The sequence below is a fragment of the Littorina saxatilis genome, unplaced genomic scaffold, assembly GCF_037325665.1.
Source record: "Littorina saxatilis isolate snail1 unplaced genomic scaffold, US_GU_Lsax_2.0 scaffold_890, whole genome shotgun sequence".
Lineage (NCBI taxonomy): Eukaryota > Metazoa > Mollusca > Gastropoda > Littorinimorpha > Littorinidae > Littorina > Littorina saxatilis.
This window is the reverse complement of record NW_027126764.1, coordinates 1,257-26,365: the sequence shown is the minus strand read 5'-3', so window position 1 is coordinate 26,365 and position 25,109 is coordinate 1,257. Positions and strand designations below refer to the sequence as shown.

The following is a 25,109-nucleotide window of genomic DNA, read 5'->3' as shown; positions in this document are numbered from 1 at the left end:
TAGTAGTAATTAACCGGTTCATAATCACCTTGAGTGATATATTGAAACGTGACAGTCTTATGCATCCAGCAACAGTGTTAGGGGAGCTAGATAGACCAGCCTGACGCGTTATCTGTGTGTCTTATGCATCCAGCAACAGTGTTAGGGGAGCTAGATAGACCAGCCTGACGCGTTATCTGTGTGTCTTATGCATCCAGCAACAGTGTTAGGGGAGCTAGATAGACCAGCCTGACGCGTTATCTGTGTGTCTTATGCATCCAGCAACAGTGTTAGGGGAGCTAGATAGACCAGCCTGACGCGTTATCGGTGTGTTTTATGCATCCATCAACAGTGTTAGGGGAGCTAGATAGACCAGCCTGACGTGTTACCTGTGTGTCTTATGCATACATCAACAGTGTTGTTACAGGAGCTAGATAGACCAGCCTGACGCATTATCTGTGTGTCTTATGCACACATCAACAGTGTTGTTAGGGGAGCTAGATAGACCAGCCTGATGCGTTATCTGTGTGTCTTATGCATACATCAACAGTGTTAGGGAAGCTAGATAGACCAGCCTGACGCGTTATCTGTGTGTTTTATGCATCCAGCAACAGTGTTGTTACGGGAGCTAGATAGACCAGCCTGACGCGTTATCTGTGTTTTATGCATCCAGCAACAGTGTTATTACGGGAGCTATATAGACCAGCCTGACGCGTTATCTGTGTTTTGTGCATCCAGCAACAGTGGTGTTACGGGAGCTATATAGACCAGCCTGGCTCGTTATCTGTGTGTCTTATGCATACATCAACAGTGTTACGGGAGCTAGATAGACCAGCCTGACGCGTTATTTGTGTGTCTTATGCATACATCAACAGTGTTACGGGAGCTAGATAGACCAGCCTGACGCGTTATCTGTGTGTTTTATGCATCCAGCAACAGTGTTAGGGGAGCTAGATAGACCAGCCTGACGCGTTATCTGTGTGTCTTATGCATACATCAACAGTGTTACAGGAGCTAGATAGACCAGCCTGACGCATTATCTGTGTGTCTTATGCACACATCAACAGTGTTGTTAGGGGAGCCAGATAGACCAGCCTGACGCGTTATCTGTGTGTCTTATGCATACATCAACAGTGTTGTTACAGGAGCTAGATAGACCAGCCTGACGCGTTATCTGTGTGTCTTATGCATACATCAACAGTGTTGTTACAGGAGCTAGATAGACCAGCCTGACGCGTTATCTGTGTGTCTTATGCATACATCAACAGTGTTGTTACAGGAGCTAGATAGACCAGCCTGACGCATTATCTGTGTGTCTTATGCACACATCAACAGTGTTGTTACGGGAGCCAGATAGACCAGCCTGACGTGTTACCTGTATGTCTTATGCATACATCAACAGTGTTGTTACAGGAGCTAGATAGACCAGCCTGACGCGTTATCTGTGTGTCTTATGCATACATCAACAGTGTTGTTACAGGAGCTAGATAGACCAGCCTGACGTGTTACCTGTGTGTCTTATGCATACATCAACAGTGTTGTTACAGGAGCTAGATAGACCAGCCTGACACGTTATATGTGTGTCTTATGCATACATCAACAGTGTTGTTACAGGAGCTAGATAGACCAGCCTGACACGTTATCTGTGTGTCTTATGCATACATCAACAGTGTTGTTACAGAAGCTAGATAGACCAGCCTGACGCGTTATCTGTGTGTCTTATGCATCCAGCAACAGTGTTAGGGGAGCTAGATAGACCAGCTTGACGCATTATCTGTGTGTCTTATGCACACATCAACAGTGTTGTTACAGGAGCTAGATAGACCAGCTTGACGCGTTATCTGTGTGTCTTATGCACACATCAACAGTGTTGTTAGGGGAGCTAGATAGACCAGCCTGACACGTTATCTGTGTGTCTTATGCATCCAGCAACAGTGTTAGGGGAGCTAGATAGACCTGCCTGACGCATTATCTGTGTGTCTTATGCATCCAGCGACAGTGTTGTTACGGGAGCTAGATAGACCAGCCTGACGCGTTATCTGTGTTTTATGCATCCAGCAACAGTGTTGTTACGGGAGCTAGATAGACCTGCCTGACGCGTTATCTGTGTTTTATGCATCCAGCAACAGTGTTGTTACAGAAGCTAGATAGACCAGCCTGGCTCGTTATCTGTGTGTCTTATGCATCAGCAACAGTGTTGTTAGTGGAGCTAGATAGACCAGCCTGACGCATTATATGTGTGTCTTATGAACACAGCAACAGTGTTGTTACGGGAGCTAGATAGACCAGCCTGACGCGTTATCTGTGTGTCTTATGCATCTAGCAACAGTGTTGTTACAGGAGCTAGATAGACCAGCCTGACGCGTTATCTGTGCGTTTTATGCATCCAGCAACAGTGTTGTTACAGAAGCTAGATAGACCAGCCTGGCTCGTTATCTGTGTGTCTTATGCATCAGCAACAGTGTTGTTAGTGGAGCTAGATAGACCAGCCTGGCGCGTTATCTGTGTGTCTTATGCATACATCAACAGTGTTGTTAGGGGTTGCTGAGACCCTGTGAATAATGTATTGTGTGTGCTGTGCAGACAAGTACAGTGTCCCTGACGGCACCAAACGCGTCATGCTGTGGCGCGATGACCCCACACTGACGGCCAAAGCCAAGGGCACCACAGCAGACGATGCAGAGGTCAACGTCTCAGAGGTCATCCACACGTCAAAACAGACCACGTGTGAGTGAAGACAGCGCAACACTGTCAGCGGTGTTTATTGCGTCTTTCCTTGTTCCTTTCTGTCTGGACAGTGGATATGACTGTAGACAATACTGTCAGCAGTGTTTATTGCGTCTTTCCTTGTTCCTTTCTGTCTGGACAGTGGATATGACTGTAGACAATACTGTCAGCAGTGTTTATTGCGTCTTTCCTTGTTCCTTTCTGTCTGGACAGTATATATGACTGTAGACAATACTACAGAAGCAATACATGACGTAGATAATAGCATTTATCCTACATCCGTGAGAGACACCCGTGAGATAATAATCGTTCAAATCACACGTGTGTATATCATGTAAATGAGGTCATGTCAAGCAAGTCTTGCATCATGGACCTGTTTGTCCACTGCTATGATGCCAAAGTGACCGAGACAAACGTTATTATAGAAACAAAAATTGCGCTCGTTAATTACCCTCGATTAATTTTTTTGGAAATACACGTCACGCCACACTTTCAGAGTGACGTCTTTGACGTAATAGATTGCACGAAGCTTTAGAAGAGATCGAGGTTCCAAAACAAACGTCTTCAATTTAGCTGCCTCGACTGCAGGACATTTTCAGTAAATACACGTAAGTACAGTATGTAGGATAAACAGAATACTACATGGCTTGCTGTATCGTACCAGCTTTACACTCGTTGCTTTTTCAAATAGTAAACAGGTCGCTTTCGCTCGCAGTTCAATATTTAAAATAACAACTCGTGTCAATCTGGTACGACACAGCAAGCCATGTAGTATTCTCATTATGCATCACATGAACTAACAGTGTATATGAACCACATTGATGTTTCTTTCTTTATTTGGTGTTTAACGTCGTTTTCAACCATTCAAGGTTATATCGCGACGGACCACATTGATGTGTGTGTATATGAACCACATTGATGTGTGTGTATATGAACCACATTGATGTGTGTGTATATGAACCACATTGATGTGTGTATATATGAACCACATTGATATGTGTGTATATGAACCACATTGCTGTGTGTGTGTGTATATGAACCACATTGATGTGTGTGCAGATGACGAACAATGGCGGCTGCAGAAGTTTGAGAGTGAGCAAGCCATGTTTGTGCTGAGTGATGCACATACCTCTGACAAGAAACAGGTCAGAACAAGCCCTCCACCATGTTAAGTGTAGCTAGACACTGACAGGTCAGAACAAGTCCTCCACCATGTTAAGTGTAGCAGTCCCACTGACAGGTCAGAACAAGTCCTCCACCATGTTAAGTGTAGCAGTCCCACTGACAGGTCAGAACAAGTCCTCCACCATGTTAAGTGTAGCAGTCCCACTGACAGGTCAGAACAAGTCCTCCACCATGTTAAGTGTAGCAGTCCCACTGACAGGTCAGAAAAAGTCCTCCACCATGTTAAGTGTAGCAGTCCCACTGACAGGTCAGAACAAGTCCTCCACCGTGTTAAGTGTAGCTGACCCACTGACAGGTCAGAACAAGTCCTCCACCATGTTAAGTGTAGCTGTCCCACTGACAGGTCAGAACAAGTCCTCCACCGTGTTAAGTGTAGCTGTCCCACTGACAGGTCAGAACAAGTCCTCCACCATGTTAAGTGTAGCTGTCCCACTGACAGGTCAGAACAAGTCCTCCACCATGTTAAGTGTAGCTGTCTCACTGACAGGTCAGAACAAGTCCTCCACCATGTTAAGTGTAGCTGGCCCACTGACAGGTCAGAACAAGTCCTCCACCATGTTAAGTGTAGCTGTCCCACTGACAGGTCAGAACAAGTCCTCCACCATGTTAAGTGTAGCTGTCCCACTGACAGGTCAGAACAAGTCCTCCACAATGTTAAGTGTAGCTGAACACTAACAGGTCAGAACAAGTCCTCCACCATGTTAAGTGTAGCTGAACACTGACAGGTCAGAACAAGTCCTCCACAATGTTAAGTGTAGCTGAACACTAACAGGTCAGAACAAGTCCTCCACCATGTTAAGTGTAGCTGAACACTGACAGGTCAGAACAAGTCCTCCACAATGTTAAGTGTAGCTGAACACTGACAGGTCAGAACAAGTCCTCCACAATGTTAAGTGTAGCTGTCCCACTGACAGGTCAGAACAAGTCCTCCACAATGTTAAGTGTAGCTGAACACTGACAGGTCAGAACAAGTCCTCCACAATGTTAAGTGTAGCTGAACACTGACAGGTCAGAACAAGTCCTCCACAATGTTAAGTGTAGCTGAACACTGACATGTCAGAACAAGTCCTCCACCATGTTAAGTGTAGCTGAACACTGACATGTCAGAACAAGTCCTCCACCATGTTAAGTGTAGCTGAACACTGACATGTCAGAACAAGTCCTCCACCATGTTAAGTGTAGCTGAACACTGACATGTCAGAACAAGTCCTCCACAATGTTAAGTGTAGCTGAACACTGACATGTCAGAACAAGTCCTCCACCATGTTAAGTGTAGCTGTCCCACTGACAGGTCAGAACAAGTCATCCACCATGTTAAGTGTAGCTGAACACTGACAGGTCAGAACAAGTCCTCCACCATGTTAAGTGTAGCTGTCCCACTGACAGGTCAGAACAGGTCCTCCACCATGTTAAGTGTAGCTGTCCCACTGACAGGTCAGAACAAGTCCTCCACCATGTTAAGTGTAGCTGAACACTGACAGGTCAGAACAAGTCCTCCACCATGTTAAGTGTAGCTAGACACTGACAGGTAATAACAAGTCCTCCACCATGTTAAGTGTAGCTAGACACTGACAGGTAATAACAAGTCCTCCACCATGTTAAGTGTAGCTAGACACTGACAGGTCAGAACAAGTCCTCCACCATGTTAAGTGTAGCTAGACACTGACAGATCGGAACAAGTCCTTCACCATGTTAAGTGTAGCTAGACACTGACAGGTCAGAACAAGTCCTCCACCATGTTAAGTGTAGCTAGACACTGACAGGTCAGAACAGGTCCTCCACCATGTTAAGTGTAGCTAGACACTGACAGGTCAGAACAAGTCCTCCACCATGTTAAGTGTAGCTAGACACTGACAGATCGGAACAAGTCCTCCACCATGTTAAGTGTAGCTGTCGCACTGACAGATCATAACAAGTCCTCCACCATGCTAAGTGTAGCTGGACACTGACAGGTCAGAACAAGTCCTCCACCATGTTAAGTGTAGCTGACAGGTCAGAACAGGTCCTCCACCATGTTAAGTGTAGCTGTCCCACTGACAGGTCAGAACAGGTCCTCCACCATGTTAAGTGTAGCTGTCCCACTGACAGGTCAGAACAAGTCCTCCACCATGTTAAGTGTAGCTGTCCCACTGACAGGTCAGAACAAGTCCTCCACCATGTTAAGTGTAGCTGTCGCACTGACAGGTCAGAACAAGTCCTCCACCATGTTAAGTGTAGCAGTCGCACTGACAGGTCATAACAAGTCCTCCACCATGTTAAGTGTAGCAGTCCCACTGACAGGTCATAACAAGTCCTCCACCGTGTTAAGTGTAGCAGTCTCACTGACAGGTCAGAACAAGTCCTCCACCATGTTAAGTGTAGCAGTCGCACTGACAGGTCAGAACAAGTCCTCCACCATGTTAAGTGTAGCTGACAGGTCAGAACAAGTCCTCCACCATGTTAAGTGTAGCTGTCCCACTGACAGGTCAGAACAAGTCCTCCACCATGTTAAGTGTAGCTGGACACTGACAGGTCAGAACAAGTCCTCCACCATGTTAAGTGTAGCTGACAGGTCATAACCAGTCCTCCACCATGTTAAGTGTAGCAGTCCCACTGACAGGTCATAACAAGTCCCCCACCATGCTAAGTGTAGATGTCCCACTGACAGGTCAGAACAAGTCCTCCACCATGTTAAGTGTAGCTGGACACTGACAGGTCAGAACAAGTCCTCCACCATGTTAAGTGTAGTTGTCTCACTAACAGGTCAGAACAAGTCCTCCACCGTGTTAAGTGTAGCTGTCCCTCTGACAGGTCAGAACAAGTCCTCCACCATGTTAAGTGTAGCTGTCCCACTAACAGGTCAGAACAAGTCCTCCACCATGTTAAGTGTAGCTGGACACTGACAGGTCAGAACAAGTCCTCCACCATGTTAAGTGTAGCTGTCCCACTGACAGGTCAGAACAAGTCATCCACCATGTTAAGTGTAGCTGGACACTGACAGGTCAGAACAAGTCCTCCACCATGTTAAGTGTAGCTGGCCCACTGACAGGTCAGAACAAGTCATCCACCATGTTAAGTGTAGCTGTCCCACTGACAGGTCAGAACAAGTCCTCCACCATGTTAAGTGTAGCTGGACACTGACAGGTCAGAACAAGTCCTCCACCATGTTAAGTGTAGCTGTCCCACTGACAGGTCAGAACAAGTCCTCCACCATGTTAAGTGTAGCTGTCCCACTGACAGGTCAGAACAAGTCCTCCACCATGTTAAGTGTAGCTGGACACTGACAGGTCAGAACAAGTCCTCCACCATGTTAAGTGTAGCTGTCCCACTGACAGGTCAGAACAGGTCCTCCACCATGTTAAGTGTAGCTGTCCCACTGACAGGTCAGAACAGGTCCTCCACCATGTTAAGTGTAGCTAGACACTGACAGGTAATAACAAGTCCTCCACCATGTTAAGTGTAGCTGGACACTGACAGGTAGCCTTTATATCCGGCATGAATAGATGAAGATACAATAGCAACTCTTTATATTCCATTTATATGAGTACTAACACAATACAAATGTTTTTGACGCATCTAACGCCCGCCTACACTCGTGTTTTTGCACCAAATGACGGGTGCAAAAGCTCGGTGGTAAGACGCCGGCCTCCAAATCGGAAGGTCGTGGGTTTGAATCCCGGCCGCGCCTGGTGGGTTAAGGTGGAGATATTTTTCGATCTCCCAGCTCAACTGATGTGCAGACTTGCTAGTGCCTTATCCCCCTTCGTGTGTACACGCAAGCACAAGACCAAGTGCGCACGGAAAGAAAACTGTAACCCATGTCAGAGTTCGGTGGGTTAAAGAAACAGGAAAATACCCAGCATGCATCCTCCGAAAGCGGCGTATGGCTGCATGCCTGAATGGCGGGGTAAAAACGGTCATACACGTACATCTCCACTCGTGCAAAAACACGAGTGTACGTGGGAGTTTCAGCCTACGAACGCAGAAGAAAAAGAAGAAGAAGAAGAAGTCGCATCTAACCAGCAAGGTCTCGTTAAAGGGAATGACATGTATGTTATATGAAGTCGTATATCGCGCGCGTATCTCCAGACTCGGACTCAAGGCGCAGGGATCTATCGTATACTACATACGTGAGAGAGACGACTCATGAGATAACAATATTGTTCAAACCAGCGAGATCTTCTTGCAGGAGATGATATGTATGTATCACACATACGTGAGAGAGACGACTCATGAGATAACAATATAGTTCAAACCAGCGAGATCTTCTTGCAGGAGATGATATGTATGTATCACACATACGTGAGAGAGACGACTCATGAGATAACAATATAGTTCAAACCAGTGAGGTCTGGTTACAGGGAATGATATGTATGTATCACACATACGTGAGAGAGACGACTCGTGAGATAACAATATCGTTCAAACCAGTGAGGTCTGGTTACAGGGAATGATATGTATGTATCACACATACGTGAGAGAGACGACTCGTGAGATAACAATATCGTTCAAACCAGTGAGGTCTGGTTACAGGGAATGATATGTATGTATCACACATACGTGAGAGAGACGACTCGTGAGATAACAATATCGTTCAAACCAGTGAGGTCTGGTTACAGGGAATGATATGTATGTATCACACATACGTGAGAGAGACGACTCGTGAGATAACAATATCGTTCAAACCAGTGAGGTCTGGTTACAGGGAATGATATGTATGTATCACACATACGTGAGAGAGACGACTCGTGAGATAACAATATCGTTCAAACCAGTGAGGTCTGGTTACAGGGAATGATATGGATGTATCACACATACGTGAGAGAGACGACTCATGAGATACCAATATCGTTTAAACCACACTCGTTGCTTTTTCAAATATTGAAAAGCTAGCTTTCGCTCGCAGTTCATTAGTTCAAAAAACAACTCGTGTTCATTTGGTACAACACAGCAAGCCATGTAGTATTCTCTATTTATATGTTTCTCTTTGCAGTGACATGTGCAGTTGGGCTAGGGCAGCAGCTGCAGACAGCCAGATCTCCGTGCAGCGAGCTTCACGTGTCTTCACAGGATAGGAACAGCTCTTCAACATCCACATGTCTGACGGCAAACACCCCTACTGTGCTGTCAGGACAAGGGAGACTACTGTGTCGGCCTCACATCATAATAAGACGGACTCAAAGTTCCCTTGATATAAACAGACACTGTTGTCAATCCATTTCGCCGTGTACCCATGTTTACCAATGTAGTACACTTTATCAAGAGCTATTCATGAGAATGTTTTTCGTTTAAAATACGTAAATAAACTACAGCAGACGTTCCGTGTACACTCTTTGGCTCTTCTGTTTTATCAACACTGAATACAGACAGGCCAATGTACAACGAGGCAAGACCCGTGCATGTGATATATATTTTATTTACAGTAATTCAATTACCTGTTCATGTTTAAACGTTAAGGTCAGGGCAATCAGTGTTGCTAGTTCAATACAAACAACAGAAGATAATAATTGCTTGAGAGAATCAATTCACTGTAGGAATGTTTGGGTACAAACGCCACAAAAACACCGTCTTCAACAAATTGCTTTAATAAGAAGTTATGAAAATATTGTTGCATTGAATTTGTCTCAAGTTTTGTTTGTAGAATTATATTATAATATGATAAATGTTTCAGTAATATTGTAGATGTGCTCTTATGTAATCTGTAACAGTTTGTATGAGCTTTTCTCATAGATTGTTGTGGAATACATATGCTTAAACGTAAACTGGATAGTACATTCAGCTAATAGATATGCTTAAACATAAACTGGATAGTACATTCAGCTAATAGGGACGCTTTGCAAACATAACTTCTTGTTAAAATGAAATTCATAACAAGAGAAATCGTAAGACTGCTGATAGAAATCGTGAATGAAATGTCAACCTTATTTTCCTCAGATTACATTTTAGATGTTATGTTCAGCTCTTCTTTTCCATTGTGTGATATACCCTAGATAACTTGTTGTTCACCTAGCTTTAACAAGAGTAGCTCTAATAAATGATCTTTAGTTTTTAATGTGAGGTATAACCTAGATAACTTGTTGTTCACCTATCTTTAACAAGAGTAGCTCTAATAAATAATCTTTGGTTTTCAATGTGAGGTATAACCTTGATAACTTGTTGTTCACCTAGCTTTAACACGAGTAGCTCTAATAAATGATCTTTAGTTTTTAATGTGAGGTATAACCTAGATAACTTGTTGTTCACCTATCTTTAACAAGAGTAGCTCTAATAAATAATCTTTGGTTTTTAATGTGAGGTATAACCTAGATAACTTGTTGTTCACCTATCTTTAACAAGAGTAGCTCTAATAAATGATCTTTGGTTTTCAATGTGAGGTATAACCTAGATAACTTGTTGTTCACCTAGCTTTAACAAGAGTAGCTCTAATAAATGATCTTTGGTTTTCAATGTGAGGTATAACCTTGATAACTTGTTGTTCACCTAGCTTTAACAAGAGTAGCTCTAATAAATGATCTTTGGTTTTCAATGTGAGGTATAACCTTGATAACTTGTTGTTCACCTAGCTTTAACAAGAGTAGCTCTAATAAATGATCTTTGGTTTTCAATGTGAGGTATAACCTTGATAACTTGTTGTTCACCTATCTTTAACAAGAGTAGCTCTAATAAATGATCTTTGGTTTTCAATGTGAGGTATAACCTAGATAACTTGTTGTTCACCTATCTTTAACACGAGTAGCTCTAATAAATGATCTTTGGTTTTCAATGCGAGGTATAACCTGGATAACTTGTTGTTCACCTAGCTTTAACAAGAGTAGCTCTAATAAATGATCTTTAGTTTTTAATGTGAGGTATAACCTAGATAACTTGTTGTTCACCTATCTTTAACAAGAGTAGCTCTAATAAATGATCTTTAGTTTTTAATGTGAGGTATAACCTAGATAACTTGTTGTTCACCTATCTTTAACAAGAGTAGCTCTAATAAATAATCTTTGGTTTTCAATGTGAGGTATAACCTAGATAACTTGTTGTTCACCTAGCTTTAACAAGAGTAGCTCTAATAAATGATCTTTGGTTTTCAATGTGAGGTATAACCTAGATAACTTGTTGTTCACCTAGCTTTAACAAGAGTAGCTCTAATAAATGATCTTTGGTTTTCAATGTGAGGTATAACCTTGATAACTTGTTGTTCACCTAGCTTTAACAAGAGTAGCTCTAATAAATGATCTTTGGTTTTCAATGTGAGGTATAACCTTGATAACTTGTTGTTCACCTAGCTTTAACAAGAGTAGCTCTAATAAATGATCTTTGGTTTTCAATGTGAGGTATAACCTTGATAACTTGTTGTTCACCTATCTTTAACAAGAGTAGCTCTAATAAATGATCTTTGGTTTTCAATGTGAGGTATAACCTAGATAACTTGTTGTTCACCTATCTTTAACACGAGTAGCTCTAATAAATGATCTTTGGTTTTCAATGCGAGGTATAACCTGGATAACTTGTTGTTCACCTAGCTTTAACAAGAGTAGCTCTAATAAATGATCTTTAGTTTTTAATGTGAGGTATAACCTAGATAACTTGTTGTTCACCTAGCTTTAACAAGAGTAGCTCTAATAAATGATCTTTAGTTTTTAATGTGAGGTATAACCTAGATAACTTGTTGTTCACCTATCTTTAACAAGAGTAGCTCTAATAAATGATCTTTAGTTTTTAATGTGAGGTATAACCTAGATAACTTGTTGTTCACCTATCTTTAACAAGAGTAGCTCTAATAAATAATCTTTGGTTTTCAATGTGAGGTATAACCTTGATAACTTGTTGTTCACCTATCTTTAACAAGAGTAGCTCTAATAAATGATCTTTGGTTTTCAATGTGAGGTATAACCTTGATAACTTGTTGTTCACCTATCTTTAACAAGAGTAGCTCTAATAAATGATCTTTGGTTTTCAATGTGAGGTATAACCTTGATAACTTGTTGTTCACCTAGCTTTAACACGAGTAGCTCTAATAAATGATCTTTAGTTTTCAATGTGAGGTATACCCTAGATAACTTGTTGTTCACCCAGCTTTAACACGAGTAGCTCTAATAAATGATCTTTGGTTTTCAATGTGAGGTATAACCTAGATAACTTGTTGTTCACCTATCTTTCACAAGAGTAACTCTAATAAATGATCTTTGGTTTTCAATGTGAGGTATAACCTAGATAACTTGTTCACCTAGCTTTAACAAGAGTAGCTCTAATAAATGATCTTTGGTTTTCAATGTGAGGTATAACCTAGATAACTTGTTGTTCACCTATCTTTAACACGAGTAGCTCTAATAAATGATCTTTGGTTTTCAATGTGAGGTATAACCTAGATAACTTGTTGTTCACCTAGCTTTAACACGAGTAGCTCTAATAAATGATCTTTGGTTTTCAATGTGAGGTATAACCTAGATAACTTGTTGTTCACCTAGCTTTAACAAGAGTAGCTCTAATAAATGATCTTTAGTTTTTAATGTGAGGTATAACCTAGATAACTTGTTGTTCACCTATCTTTCACACGAGTAGCTCTAATAAATGATCTTTAGTTTTCAATGTGAGGTATAACCTAGATAACTTGTTGTTCACCTATCTTTCACAAGAGTAACTCTAATAAATGATCTTTGGTTTTCAATGTGAGGTATAACCTAGATAACTTGTTGTTCACCTAGCTTTAACAAGAGTAGCTCTAATAAATGATCTTTAGTTTTTAATGTGAGGTATAACCTAGATAACTTGTTGTTCACCTATCTTTAACAAGAGTAGCTCTAATAAATAATCTTTGGTTTTCAATGCAGGTCTTTTTGTTTTATGGTTTTTCTGTTGTTTGGGTTTGAAAGCGGGTGTTGTTGTTTGATAGCTTTGAAAGCGTGTAGCTCAGTGTGTTGGTGTGTCTGAGTGTGTTGGTGTGTCTGTGTGTGTCTGAGTTTGTTGGTGTGTCTGTGTGTGTCTGAGTTTGTTGGTGTGTCTGTTTGTGTCTGAGTTTGTTGGTGTGTCTGTTTGTGTCTGAGTTTGTTGGTGTGTCTGTTTGTGCCTGAGTGTGTTGGTATGTCTGTTTGTGTCTGAGTTTGTTGGTGTGTCTGTGTGTGTGTCTGAGTGTGTTGGTGTGTCTGTTTGTGTCTGAGTGTGTTGGTGTGTCTGTTTGTGTCTGAGTTTGTTGGTGTGTCTGTGTGTGTGTCTGAGTTTGTTGGTGTGTCTGTGTGTGTGTCTGAGTGTGTTGGTGTGTCTGTTTGTGTGTCTGAGTGTGTTGGTGTGTCTGTGTGTGTGTCTGAGTGTGTTGGTGTGTCTGTTTGTGTCTGAGTTTGTTGGTGTGTCTGTTTGTGTCTGAGTTTGTTGGTGTGTCTGTGTGTGTGTCTGAGTGTGTTGGTGTGTCTGTTTGTGTCTGAGTGTGTTGGTGTGTCTGTTTGTGTCTGAGTTTGTTGGTGTGTCTGTTTGTGTCTGAGTTTGTTGGTGTGTCTGTGTGTGTGTCTGAGTGTGTTGGTGTGTCTGTTTGTGTCTGAGTGTGTTGGTGTGTCTGTTTGTGTCTGAGTGTGTTGGTGTGTCTGTTTGTGTCTGAGTGTGTTGGTGTGTCTGTTTGTGTCTGAGTTTGTTGGTGTGTCTGTGTGTGTGTCTGAGTGTGTTGGTGTGTCTGTTTGTGTCTGAGTGTGTTGGTGTGTCTGTTTGTGTCTGAGTGTGTTGGTGTGTCTGTGTGTGTCTGAGTGTGTTGGTGTGTCTGTTTGTGTCTGAGTAGGTTGGTGTGTCTGTGTGTGTCTGTGTGTGTTGGTGTGTCTGTGTGTGGCTGAGTGTGTTGGTGTGTCTGTTTGTGTCTGAGTGTGTTGGTGTGTCTGTGTGTGTCTGAGTGTGTTGGTGTGTCTGTTTGTGTCTGAGTGTGTTGGTGTGTCTGTTTGTGTCTGAGTGTGTTGGTGTGTCAGTGTGTGTCTGAGTGTGTTGGTGTGTCTGTTTGTGTCTGAGTGTGTTGGTGTGTCTGTTTGTGTCTGAGTGTGTTGGTGTGTCTGAGTGTGTTGGTGTGTCTGTTTGTGTCTGAGTTTGTTGGTGTGTCTGTGTGTGTCTGAGTGTGTTGGTGTGTCTGTTTGTGTCTGAGTGTGTTGGTGTGTCTGTTTGTGTCTGAGTGTGTTGGTGTGTCTGTGTGTGTCTGAGTGTGTTGGTGTGTCTGTTTGTGTCTGAGTGTGTTGGTGTGTCTGAGTGTGTTGGTGTGTCTGTTTGTGTATGAGTGTGTTGGTGTGTCTGTTTGTGTCTGAGTGTGTTGGTGTGTCTGTTTGTGTTTGAGTGTGTTGGTGTGTCGGTTTGTGTCTGAGTGTGTTGGTGTGTCTGTTTGTGTCTGAGTTTGTTGGTGTGTCTGTTTGTGTCTGAGTTTGTTGGTGTGTCTGTTTGTGTCTGAGTTTGTTGGTGTGTCTGTTTGTGTCTGAGTTTGTTGGTGTGTCTGTTTGTGTCTGAGTTTGTTGGTGTGTCTGTTTGTGTCTGAGTTTGTTGGTGTGTCTGTTTGTGTCTGAGTTTGTTGGTGTGTCTGTTTGTGTCTGAGTTTGTTGGTATGTCTGTTTGTGTCTGAGTTTGTTGGTGTGTCTGTTTGTGTGTCTGAGTGTGTTGGTGTGTCTGTGTGTGTGTCTGAGTGTGTTGGTGTGTCTGTTTGTGTCTGAGTTTGTTGGTGTGTCTGTTTGTGTCTGAGTTTGTTGGTGTGTCTGTGTGTGTGTCTGAGTGTGTTGGTGTGTCTGTTTGTGTCTGAGTGTGTTGGTGTGTCTGTTTGTGTCTGAATTTGTTGGTGTGTCTGTTTGTGTCTGAGTTTGTTGGTGTGTCTGTGTGTGTGTCTGAGTGTGTTGGTGTGTCTGTTTGTGTCTGAGTGTGTTGGTGTGTCTGTTTGTGTCTGAGTGTGTTGGTGTGTCTGTTTGTGTCTGAGTGTGTTGGTGTGTCTGTTTGTGTCTGAGTTTGTTGGTGTGTCTGTGTGTGTGTCTGAGTGTGTTGGTGTGTCTGTTTGTGTCTGAGTGTGTTGGTGTGTCTGTTTGTGTCTGAGTGTGTTGGTGTGTCAGTGTGTGTCTGAGTGTGTTGGTGTGTCTGTTTGTGTCTGAGTAGGTTGGTGTGTCTGTGTGTGTCTGTGTGTGTTGGTGTGTCTGTGTGTGGCTGAGTGTGTTGGTGTGTCTGTTTGTGTCTGAGTGTGTTGGTGTGTCTGTGTGTGTCTGAGTGTGTTGGTGTGTCTGTTTGTGTCTGAGTGTGTTGGTGTGTCTGTTTGTGTCTGAGTGTGTTGGTGTGTCTGTGTGTGTCTGAGTGTGTTGGTGTGTCTGTTTGTGTCTGAGTGTGTTGGTGTGTCTGTTTGTGTCTGAGTGTGTTGGTGTGTCTGAGTGTGTTGGTGTGTCTGTTTGTGTCTGAGTTTGTTGGTGTGTCTGTGTGTGTCTGAGTGTGTTGGTGTGTCTGTTTGTGTCTGAGTGTGTTGGTGTGTCTGTTTGTGTCTGAGTGTGTTGGTGTGTCTGTGTGTGCCTGAGTTTGTTGGTGTGTCTGTTTGTGTCTGAGTGTGTTGGTGTGTCTGAGTGTGTTGGTGTGTCTGTTTGTGTCTGAGTGTGTTGGTGTGTCTTTATGTGTCTGAGTGTGTTGGTGTGTCTGTTTGTGTTTGAGTGTGTTGGTGTGTCGGTTTGTGTCTGAGTGTGTTGGTGTGTCTGTTTGTGTCTGAGTTTGTTGGTGTGTCTGTTTGTGTCTGAGTTTGTTGGTGTGTCTGTTTGTGTCTGAGTTTGTTGGTGTGTCTGTTTGTGTCTGAGTTTGTTGGTGTGTCTGTTTGTGTCTGAGTTTGTTGGTGTGTCTGTTTGTGTCTGAGTTTGTTGGTGTGTCTGTTTGTGTCTGAGTTTGTTGGTGTGTCTGTTTGTGTCTGAGTTTGTTGGTATGTCTGTTTGTGTCTGAGTGTGTTGGTGTGTCTGTGTGTGCCTGAGTTTGTTGGTGTGTCTGTTTGTGCCTGAGTGTGTTGGTGTGTCTGTGTGTGTCTGAGTGTGTTGGTGTGTCTGTTTGTGTCTGAGTGTGTTGGTGTGTCTGAGTGTGTTGGTGTGTCTGTTTGTGTATGAGTGTGTTGGTGTGTCTGTTTGTGTCTGAGTGTGTTGGTGTGTCTGTTTGTGTCTGAGTTTGTTGGTGTGTCTGTTTGTGTCTGAGTTTGTTGGTGTGTCTGTTTGTGTCTGAGTTTGTTGGTGTGTCTGTTTGTGTCTGAGTTTGTTGGTGTGTCTCTTTGTGTCTGAGTGTGTTGGTGTGTTTGTGTGTGTCTGAGTGTGTTGGTGTGTCTCTTTGTGTCTGAGTGTGTTGGTGTGTCTGTGTGTGTCTGAGTATGTTGGTGTGTCTGTTTGTGTCTGAGTGTGTTGGTGTGTCTGTGTGTGTCTGAGTGTGTTGGTGTGTCTGTGTGTGTCTGAGTGTGTTGGTGTGTCTGTGTGTGTCTGAGTATGTTGGTGTGTCTGTTTGTGTCTGAGTGTGTTGGTGTGTCTGTGTGTGTCTGAGTGTGTTGGTGTGTCTGTGTGTGTCTGAGTTTGTTGGTGTGTCTGTGTGTGTCTGAGTATGTTGGTGTGTCTGTTTGTGTCTGAGTGTGTTGGTGTGTCTGTGTGTGTCTGAGTTTGTTGGTGTGTCTGTGTGTGTCTGAGTGTGTTGGTGTGTCTGTGTGTGTCTGAGTTTGTTGGTGTGTCTGTGTGTGTCTGAGTATGTTGGTGTGTCTGTTTGTGTCTGAGTGTGTTGGTGTGTCTGTTTGTCTCTGAGTTTGTTGGTGTGTCTGTTTGTGTCTGAGTTTGTTGGTGTGTCTGAGTGTGTTGGTGTGTCTGTGTGTGTCTGAGTTTGTTGGTGTGTCTGAGTGTGTTGGTGTGTCTGTGTGTGTCTGAGTTTGTTGGTGTGTCTGAGTGTGTTGGTGTGTCTGTGTGTGTCTGAGTTTGTTCGTGTGTCTGTTTGTGTCTGAGTTTGTTGGTGTGTCTGTTTGTGTCTGAGTTTGTTGGTGTGTCTGTTTGTGTCTGAGTTTGTTCGTGTGTCTGTTTGTGCCTGAGTTTGTTGGTGTGTCTGTGTGTGTGTCTGAGTTAGTTGGTGTGTCTGTTTGTGCCTGAGTTAGTTGGTGTGTCTGTTTGTGTCTGAGTGTGTTGGTGTGTCTGTGTGTGCCTGAGTGTGTTGGTGTGTCTGTTTGTGTCTGAGTTTGTTGGTGTGTCTGTTTGTGTCTGAGTGTGTTGGTGTGTCTGTGTGTGTCTGAGTTTGTTGGTGTGTCTGTTTGTGTCTGAGTGTGTTGGTGTGTCTGTGTGTGCCTGAGTGTGTTGGTGTGTCTGTTTGTGTCTGAGTTTGTTGGTGTGTCTGTTTGTGTCTGAGTGTGTTGGTGTGTCTGTGTGTGTCTGAGTTTGTTGGTGTGTCTGTTTGTGTCTGAGTGTGTTGGTGTGTCTGTGTGTGCCTGAGTGTGTTGGTGTGTCTGTTTGTGTCTGAGTTTGTTGGTGTGTCTGTTTGTGTCTGAGTGTGTTGGTGTGTCTGTGTGTGTCTGAGTTTGTTGGTGTGTCTGTTTGTGTCTGAGTGTGTTGGTGTGTCTGTTTGTGTCTGAGTTTGTTGGTGTGTCTGTTTGTGTCTGAGTTTGTTGGTGTGTCTGTGTGTGTCTGAGTTAGTTGGTGTGTCTGTTTGTGCCTGAGTTAGTTGGTGTGTCTGTTTGTGTTTGAGTGTGTTGGTGTGTCTGTTTGTGTCTGAGTTTGTTGGTGTGTCTGTTTGTGTCTGAGTTAGTTGGTGTGTCTGTTTGTGCCTGAGTGTGTTGGTGTGTCTGTTTGTGTCTGAGTTTGTTGGTGTGTCTGTTTGTGTCTGAGTTAGTTGGTGTGTCTGTTTGTGCCTGAGTGTGTTGGTGTGTCTGTTTGTGTCTGAGTTTGTTGGTGTGTCTGTGTGTGTCTGAGTTAGTTGGTGTGTCTGTTTGTGTCTGAGTGTGTTGGTGTGTCTGTGTGTGCCTGAGTGTGTTGGTGTGTCTGTTTGTGTCTGAGTTTGTTGGTGTGTCTGTTTGTGCCTGAGTGTGTTGGTGTGTCTGTGTGTGTCTGAGTGTGTTGGTGTGTCTGTGTGTGTCTGAGTGTGTTGGTGTGTCTGTGTGTGTCTGAGTGTGTTGGTGTGTCTGTTTGTGTCTGAGTTTGTTGGTGTGTCTGTGTGTGTGTCTGAGTTTGTTGGTGTGTCTGTGTGTGTCTGAGTGTGTTGGTGTGTCTGTGTGTGTCTGAGTGTGTTGGTGTGTCTGTGTGTGTCTGAGTGTGTTGGTGTGTCTGTTTGTGTCTGAGTGTGTTGGTGTGTCTGTTTGTCTCTGAGTTTGTTGGTGTGTCTGTTTGTGTCTGAGTTTGTTGGTGTGTCTGAGTGTGTTGGTGTGTCTGTGTGTGTCTGAGTTTGTTGGTGTGTCTGAGTGTGTTGGTGTGTCTGTGTGTGTCTGAGTTTGTTGGTGTGTCTGAGTGTGTTGGTGTGTCTGTGTGTGTCTGAGTTTGTTCGTGTGTCTGTTTGTGTCTGAGTTTGTTGGTGTGTCTGTTTGTGTCTGAGTTTGTTGGTGTGTCTGTTTGTGTCTGAGTTTGTTCGTGTGTCTGTTTGTGCCTGAGTTTGTTGGTGTGTCTGTGTGTGTCTGAGTTAGTTGGTGTGTCTGTTTGTGCCTGAGTTAGTTGGTGTGTCTGTTTGTGTCTGAGTGTGTTGGTGTGTCTGTGTGTGCCTGAGTGTGTTGGTGTGTCTGTTTGTGTCTGAGTTTGTTGGTGTGTCTGTTTGTGTCTGAGTGTGTTGGTGTGTCTGTGTGTGTCTGAGTTTGTTGGTGTGTCTGTTTGTGTCTGAGTGTGTTGGTGTGTCTGTGTGTGCCTGAGTGTGTTGGTGTGTCTGTTTGTGTCTGAGTTTGTTGGTGTGTCTGTTTGTGTCTGAGTGTGTTGGTGTATCTGTGTGTGTCTGAGTTTGTTGGTGTGTCTGTTTGTGTCTGAGTGTGTTGGTGTGTCTGTGTGTGCCTGAGTGTTGGTGTGTCTGTGTGTGTCTGAGTTTGTTGGTGTGTCTGTGTGTGTCTGAGTGTGTTGGTGTGTCTGTGTGTGTCTGAGTTTGTTGGTGTGTCTGTTTGTGTCTAAGTGTGTTGGTGTGTCTGTTTGTGTCTGAGTTTGTTGGTGTGTCTGTTTGTGTCTGAGTTTGTTGGTGTGTCTGTGTGTGTCTGAGTTAGTTGGTGTGTCTGTTTGTGCCTGAGTTAGTTGGTGTGTCTGTTTGTGTTTGAGTGTGTTGGTGTGTCTGTTTGTGTCTGAGTTTGTTGGTGTGTCTGTTTGTGTCTGAGTTAGTTGGTGTGTCTGTTTGTGCCTGAGTGTGTTGGTGTGTCTGTTTGTGTCTGAGTTTGTTGGTGTGTCTGTTTGTGTCTGAGTTAGTTGGTGTGTCTGTTTGTGCCTGAGTGTGTTGGTGTGTCTGTTTGTGTCTGAGTTTGTTGGTGTGTCTGTGTGTGTCTGAGTTAGTTGGTGTGTCTGTTTGTGCCTGAGTTAGTTGGTGTGTCTGTTTGTGTTTGAGTGTGTTGGTGTGTCTGTTTGTGTCTGAGTTTGTTGGTGTGTCTGTTTGTGTCTGAGTTAGTTGGTGTGTCTGTTTGTGTCTGAGTTAGTTGGTGTGTCTGTTTGTGCCTGAGTGTGTTGGTGTGTCTGTTTGTGTCTGAGTTTGTTGGTGTGTCTGTTTGTGTCTGAGTTAGTTGGTGTGTCTGTTTGTGCCTGAGTGTGTTGGTGTGTCTGTTTGTGTCTGAGTGTGTTGGTGTGTCTGTTTGTGCCTGAGTGTGTTGGTGTGTCTGTTTGTGTCTGAGTGTGTTGGTGTGTATGTGTGTGTCTGAGTGTGTTGGTGTGTATGTGTGTGTCTGAGTGTGTTGGTGTGTATGTGTGTGTCTGAGTGTGTTGGTGTGTCTGTGTGTGTCTGAGTGTGTTGGTGTGTATGTGTGTGTCTGAGTGTGTTGGTGTGTCTGTTTGTGTCTGAGTTTGTTGGTGTGTCTGTGTGTGTCTGAGTGTGTTGGTGTGTATGTGTGTGTCTGAGTGTGTTGGTGTGTCTGTGTGTGTCTGAGTGTGTTGGTGTGTCTGTGTGTGTATGAGTTTGATGGTGTGTCTGTTTGTGTCTGAGTTTGTTGGTGTGTCTGTGTGTGTCTGAGTGTGTTGGTGTGTCTGTGTGTGTCTGAGTGTGTTGGTGTGTCTGTTTGTGTCTGAGTGTGTTGGTGTGTTTGAGTGTGTTGGTGTGTCTGTGTGTGTCTGAGTGTGTTGGTGTGTCTGTTTGTGTCTGAGTGTGTTGGTGTGTCTGAGTGTGTTGGTGTGTCTGTGTGTGTCTGAGTGTGTTGGCGTATCTGTGTGTTTGAGTGTGTTGGTGTGTCTGTGTGTGTCTGAGTTTGTTGGTGTGTCTGTGTGTGTCTGAGTTTGTTGGTGTGTCTGTGTGTGTCTGAGTGTGTTGGTGTGTCTGAGTGTGTTGGTGTGTCTGAGTGTGTTGGTGTGTCTGAGTGTGTTGGTGTGTCTGTGTGTGTCTGAGTTTGTTGGTGTGTCTGTGTGTGTCTGAGTGTGTTGGTGTGTCTGTGTGTGTGTCTGAGTGTGTTGGTGTGTCTGTTTGTGTCTGAGTGTGTTCGTGTGTCTGTGTGTGTGATGTTAAAGGTAGTCGTCTACATGGTTGCTTGTTGTCAATAATCGTATGGTTAGATTTTGCTAACAAAATTATGTCAGATGATGAATGAACCATTAGAAAAAAAAGTATGGAAAAAAGTATGTAAAAAAGGTTTTATTTTTGAGAAGTGTTAGTTACACTTCCAATGTTTTGATGTCTATGTGCAGAGAGCATGTGCTTTGACTTTAAATACCGACCAATCACATTCATGTCACTGTGCTGACAGCCACACCCACACAATCACAGCAACAGTTTGACACTGGGTACTGGAGCGCTGTCCACGATTTGTTTTTAAACGCACGAAATGCACGGTATTCGAGAGGAGTTTTGCCCTCGGCACTTGCCAAATAATGATATTCTACTACGTTGACTTACTATAATGAATTTCACTCGGCTACCCTGGCTTCGTCCTTCCTGATCGAATGGGTTGTATGGTTGGTAGTTGCAGGGAATAGACTCGGTGTTTCAATGGTCAAATGCCGATTTGTGTATAGATATGTAGACACGGATCTTTCAGTGAGGGAGAAGCGGACATGATTCAGTGCCTTCGTTTGACTGGACGATGCATCACGTCTTAGCGTTCTTGTTTCTACATTTAGTCCATTTTGATTTCTTTCATGAAGACGATATGAGTTATTGTTCTTTTGATTGTAATGTCGTTCTCAGTGTGACGGCCTTGCTGTGCCAGCAGTGAGAACACGGACATAATGGTGACACACCAATGGCGGAACATTCCAAGCCTGAAATCACCGCGATCACACGTCGGCTTGCTCCAAGTACGACAACCAGGTGTGTTCATTCAGCTATTGTATGAACATAGAGCTAGAACGATTCATTCAATGATTGTATGAACATAGAACTGGTGTGATTCATTCAGTGACAGTATGAACATAGAACTGGTGTGTTTCATTCAGTGATTGTATGAACATAGAACTAGTGTGTTTCATTCAGTGATTGTATGAACATAGAACTAGTGTGTTTCATTCAGCTATTGTATGAAGATAGAACTGGTGTGTTTCATTCAGTGATTGTATGAACATAGAACTGGTGTGTTTCATTCAGTGATTGTATGAACATAGAACTGGTGTGTTTCATTCAGTGATTGTATGAACATAGAACTGGTGTGTTTCATTCAGTGATTGTATGAACATAGAACTGGTGTGTTTCATTCAGTGACTGTATGAACATAGAACTGGTGTGTTTCAGTCAGTGACTGTATGAACATAGAACTGGTGTGTTTCATTCAGTGATTGTATGAACATAGAACTGGTGTGTTTCATTCAGTGATTGTATGAACATAGAACTAGTGTGTTTCAGTCAGTGATTGTATGAACATAGAACTGGTGTGTTTCAGTCAGTGATTGTATGAACATAGAACTGGTGTGTTTCATTCAGTGATTGTATGAACATAGAACTGGTGTGATTCATTCAGTGATTGTATGAACATAGAACTGGTGTGTTTCATTCAGTGACTGTATGAACATAGAACTGGTGTGTTTCATTCAGTGACTGTATGAACATAGAACTGGTGTGTTTCATTCAGTGATTGTATGAACATAGAACTGGTGTGTTTCATTCAGTGACTGTATGAACATAGAACTGGTGTGATTCGTTCAGTGAACATAGAACTGGTGTGTTTCATTCAGTGACTGTATGAACATAGAACTGGTGTGATTCATTCAGTGATTGTATGAACATAGAACTGGTGTGTTTCATTCAGTGACTGTATGAACATAGAACTGGTGTGATTCGTTCAGTGAACATATAACTGGTGGGATTCATTCAGTGAACATAGAACTGGTGTGTTTCATTCAGTGACTGTATGAACATAGAACTGGTGTGATTCATTCAGTGATTGTATGAACATAGAACTGGTGTGTTTCATTCAGTGATTGTATGAACCTAGAACTGGTGTGTTTCATTCAGTGACTGTATGAATATAGAACTGGTGTGATTCATTCAGTGATTGTATGAACCTAGAACTGGTGTGTTTCATTCAGTGATTGTATGAACATAGAACTGGTGTGTTTCAGTCAGTGACTGTATGAACATAGAACGGGTGTGTTTCATTCAGTGACTGTATGAACATAGAACTGGTGTGTTTCATTCAGCTATTGTATGAGCATAGAACTGGTGTGTTTCATTCAGTGACTGTATGAACATAGAACTGGTGTGATTCATTCAGTGATTGTATGAACATAGAACTGGTGTGATTCATTCAGTGAACATAGGACTGGTGTAATTCATTCAGTGATTGAATAACACAGGAGTGGTGTGTTTCATTCAGTGACTGTATGAACATAGAACTGGTGTGATTCGTTCAGCGAACATATAACTGGTGGGATTCATTCAGTGACTGTATGAACATAGAACTGGTGTGATTCATTCAGTGATTGTATGAACATAGAACTGGTGTGTTTCATTCAGTGACTGTATGAACATAGAACTGGTGTGATTCGTTCAGCGAACATATAACTGGTGGGATTCATTCAGTGAACATATAACTGGTGTGTTTCATTCAGTGACTGTATGAACATAGAACTGGTGTGATTCATTCAGTGATTGTATGAACATAGAACTGGTGTGTTTCATTCAGTGATTGTATGAACCTAGAACTGGTGTGTTTCATTCAGTGACTGTATGAATATAGAACTGGTGTGATTCATTCAGTGATTGTATGAACCTAGAACTGGTGTGTTTCATTCAGTGACTGTATGAACATAGAACTGGTGTGTTTCAGTCAGTGACTGTATGAACATAGAACTGGTGTGTTTTATTCAGTGATTGTATGAACACAGAACTGGTGTGTTTCATTCAGCTATTGTATGAACATAGAACTGGTGTGATTCGTTCAGTGATTGTATGAACATAGAACTGGTGTGATTCATTCAGTGATTGTATCAACATAGAACTGGTGTGATTCATTCAGTGAACATAGGACTGGTGTAATTCATTCAGTGATTGAATAACACAGGAGTGGTGTGTTTTATTCAGTGATTGTATGAACACAGAACTGGTGTGTTTCAGTCAGTGATTGTATGAAGATAGAACAAGTGTGTTTCATTCAGTGATTGTACAAACACAGAACGGGTGTGTTTCAGTCAGTGATTGTATGAAGATAGAACTAGTGTGTTTCAGTCAGTAATTGTATGAAGATAGAACAAGTGTGTTTCAGTCAGTGTTTGTATGAAGATAGAACTGGTGTGTTTCAGTCAGTGATTGTATGAAGATATAACAAGTGTGTTTTTAGTCAGTGATTGTATGAAGATAGAACAAGTATGTTTCAGTCAGTGATTGTATGAAGATAGAACAAGTGTGTTTCAGTCAGTGATTGTATGAAGATAGAACTAGTGTGTTTCAGTCAGTAATTGTATGAAGATAGAACAAGTGTGTTTCAGTCAGTGATTGTATGAAGATATAACAAGTGTGTTTCAGTCAGTGATTGTATAAAGATAGAACTGGTGTGTTTCAGTCAGTGATTGTATGAAGATAGAACTGGTGTGTTTCAGTCAGTGATTGTATGAAGATAGAACTGGTGTGTTTCAGTCAGTGATTGTATGAAGATAGAACAAGTGTGTTTCATTCAGTGATTGTACAAACACAGAACGGGTGTGTTTCAGTCAGTGATTGTATGAAGATAGAACAAGTATGTTTCAGTCAGTGATTGTATGAAGATAGAACAAGTGTGTTTCAGTCAGTGATTGTATGAAGATAGAACAAGTGTGTTTCAGTCAGTGACTGTATGAAGATAGAACTGGTGTGTTTCAGTCAGTGATTGTATGAAGATAGAACAAGTGTGTTTCAGTCAGTGATTGTATGAAGATAGAACAAGTGTGTTTCAGTCAGTGATTGTATGAAGATAGAACAAGTGTGTTTCAGTCAGTGATTGTTTGTAGATAGAACAAGTGTGTTTCAGTCAGTGATTGTATGAAGATAGAACAAGTGTGTTTCAGTCAGTGATTGTATGAAGATAGAACAAGTGTGTTTCAATATACGACTGTATGCACATGTTTGAATGACTGCCCCCCCCCCCCCCTCTAGACCTCCCCCCCCCCCCCTAGACCTCTGAACACAACACAGTGCAGGGTATAGAGACATGACCACCAAGACCTCTGAACACAACACAATGCAGGGTATGGAGACATGACCACCAAGACCTCTGAACACAACACAGTGCAGGGTATAGAGACATGACCACCAAGACCTCTGAACACAACACAGTGCAGGGTATGGAGACATGACCACCACGCTCAATGTGTGTTGTTGTTTTGCATTGGTATTCACACACACACACACACACACACACACACACACACACACACACACACACACACACACACACACACACACACACACACACACACACATACACACACAAACACACACACACACGCATACATACACACACACACACACACACTCACACACCTACACACACATACACACACATACATACACATACAAACACACACACACACGCGCACACATACACACACGCGCACACATACACACACGCACGCGCGCGAGAGGGAGAGAGAGAGAGAGAGAGAGAGAGAGAGAGAGAGAGAGAGAGAGAGAGAGAGAGAGAGAGAGAGAGAGAGAGAGAGAGAGAGAGAGAGAGAGAGAGAGAGAGAGAGATAGAGAGAGAGAGA

General features: G+C 42.9%; 3 long non-coding RNA genes across 5 annotated transcripts; 1 reads left to right on the top strand and 2 right to left on the bottom strand.

Moving 5' to 3' along the window:
* The first annotated feature begins 2,541 nt into the window (after positions 1-2,541).
* Positions 2,542-9,658, top strand: LOC138955259 (uncharacterized). The gene is made up of 3 exons (XR_011452165.1): positions 2,542-2,706; positions 3,766-3,851; positions 8,864-9,658. It is a non-coding gene; the product is annotated as an uncharacterized lncRNA (long non-coding RNA).
* On the bottom strand, positions 9,597-10,934 carry LOC138955258 (uncharacterized). 3 transcript variants are annotated; one of them, XR_011452164.1, is made up of 4 exons: positions 10,904-10,934; positions 10,667-10,824; positions 9,810-9,955; positions 9,597-9,649 (listed from the first exon to the last, which is right to left on the bottom strand). It is a non-coding gene; the product is annotated as an uncharacterized lncRNA (long non-coding RNA). The 3 variants fall into 3 exon arrangements; XR_011452163.1 differs by lacking the exons at positions 10,667-10,824; positions 10,904-10,934 and adding exons at positions 10,035-10,113; positions 10,272-10,286; XR_011452162.1 differs by lacking the exons at positions 10,667-10,824; positions 10,904-10,934 and adding an exon at positions 10,035-10,139.
* A 414-nt stretch (positions 10,935-11,348) lies between these two features.
* On the bottom strand, positions 11,349-12,759 carry LOC138955257 (uncharacterized). Its single transcript, XR_011452161.1, has 3 exons — positions 12,560-12,759; positions 12,086-12,401; positions 11,349-11,614 (listed from the first exon to the last, which is right to left on the bottom strand). It is a non-coding gene; the product is annotated as an uncharacterized lncRNA (long non-coding RNA).
* Between the last annotated feature and the right edge of the window lie 12,350 nt (positions 12,760-25,109).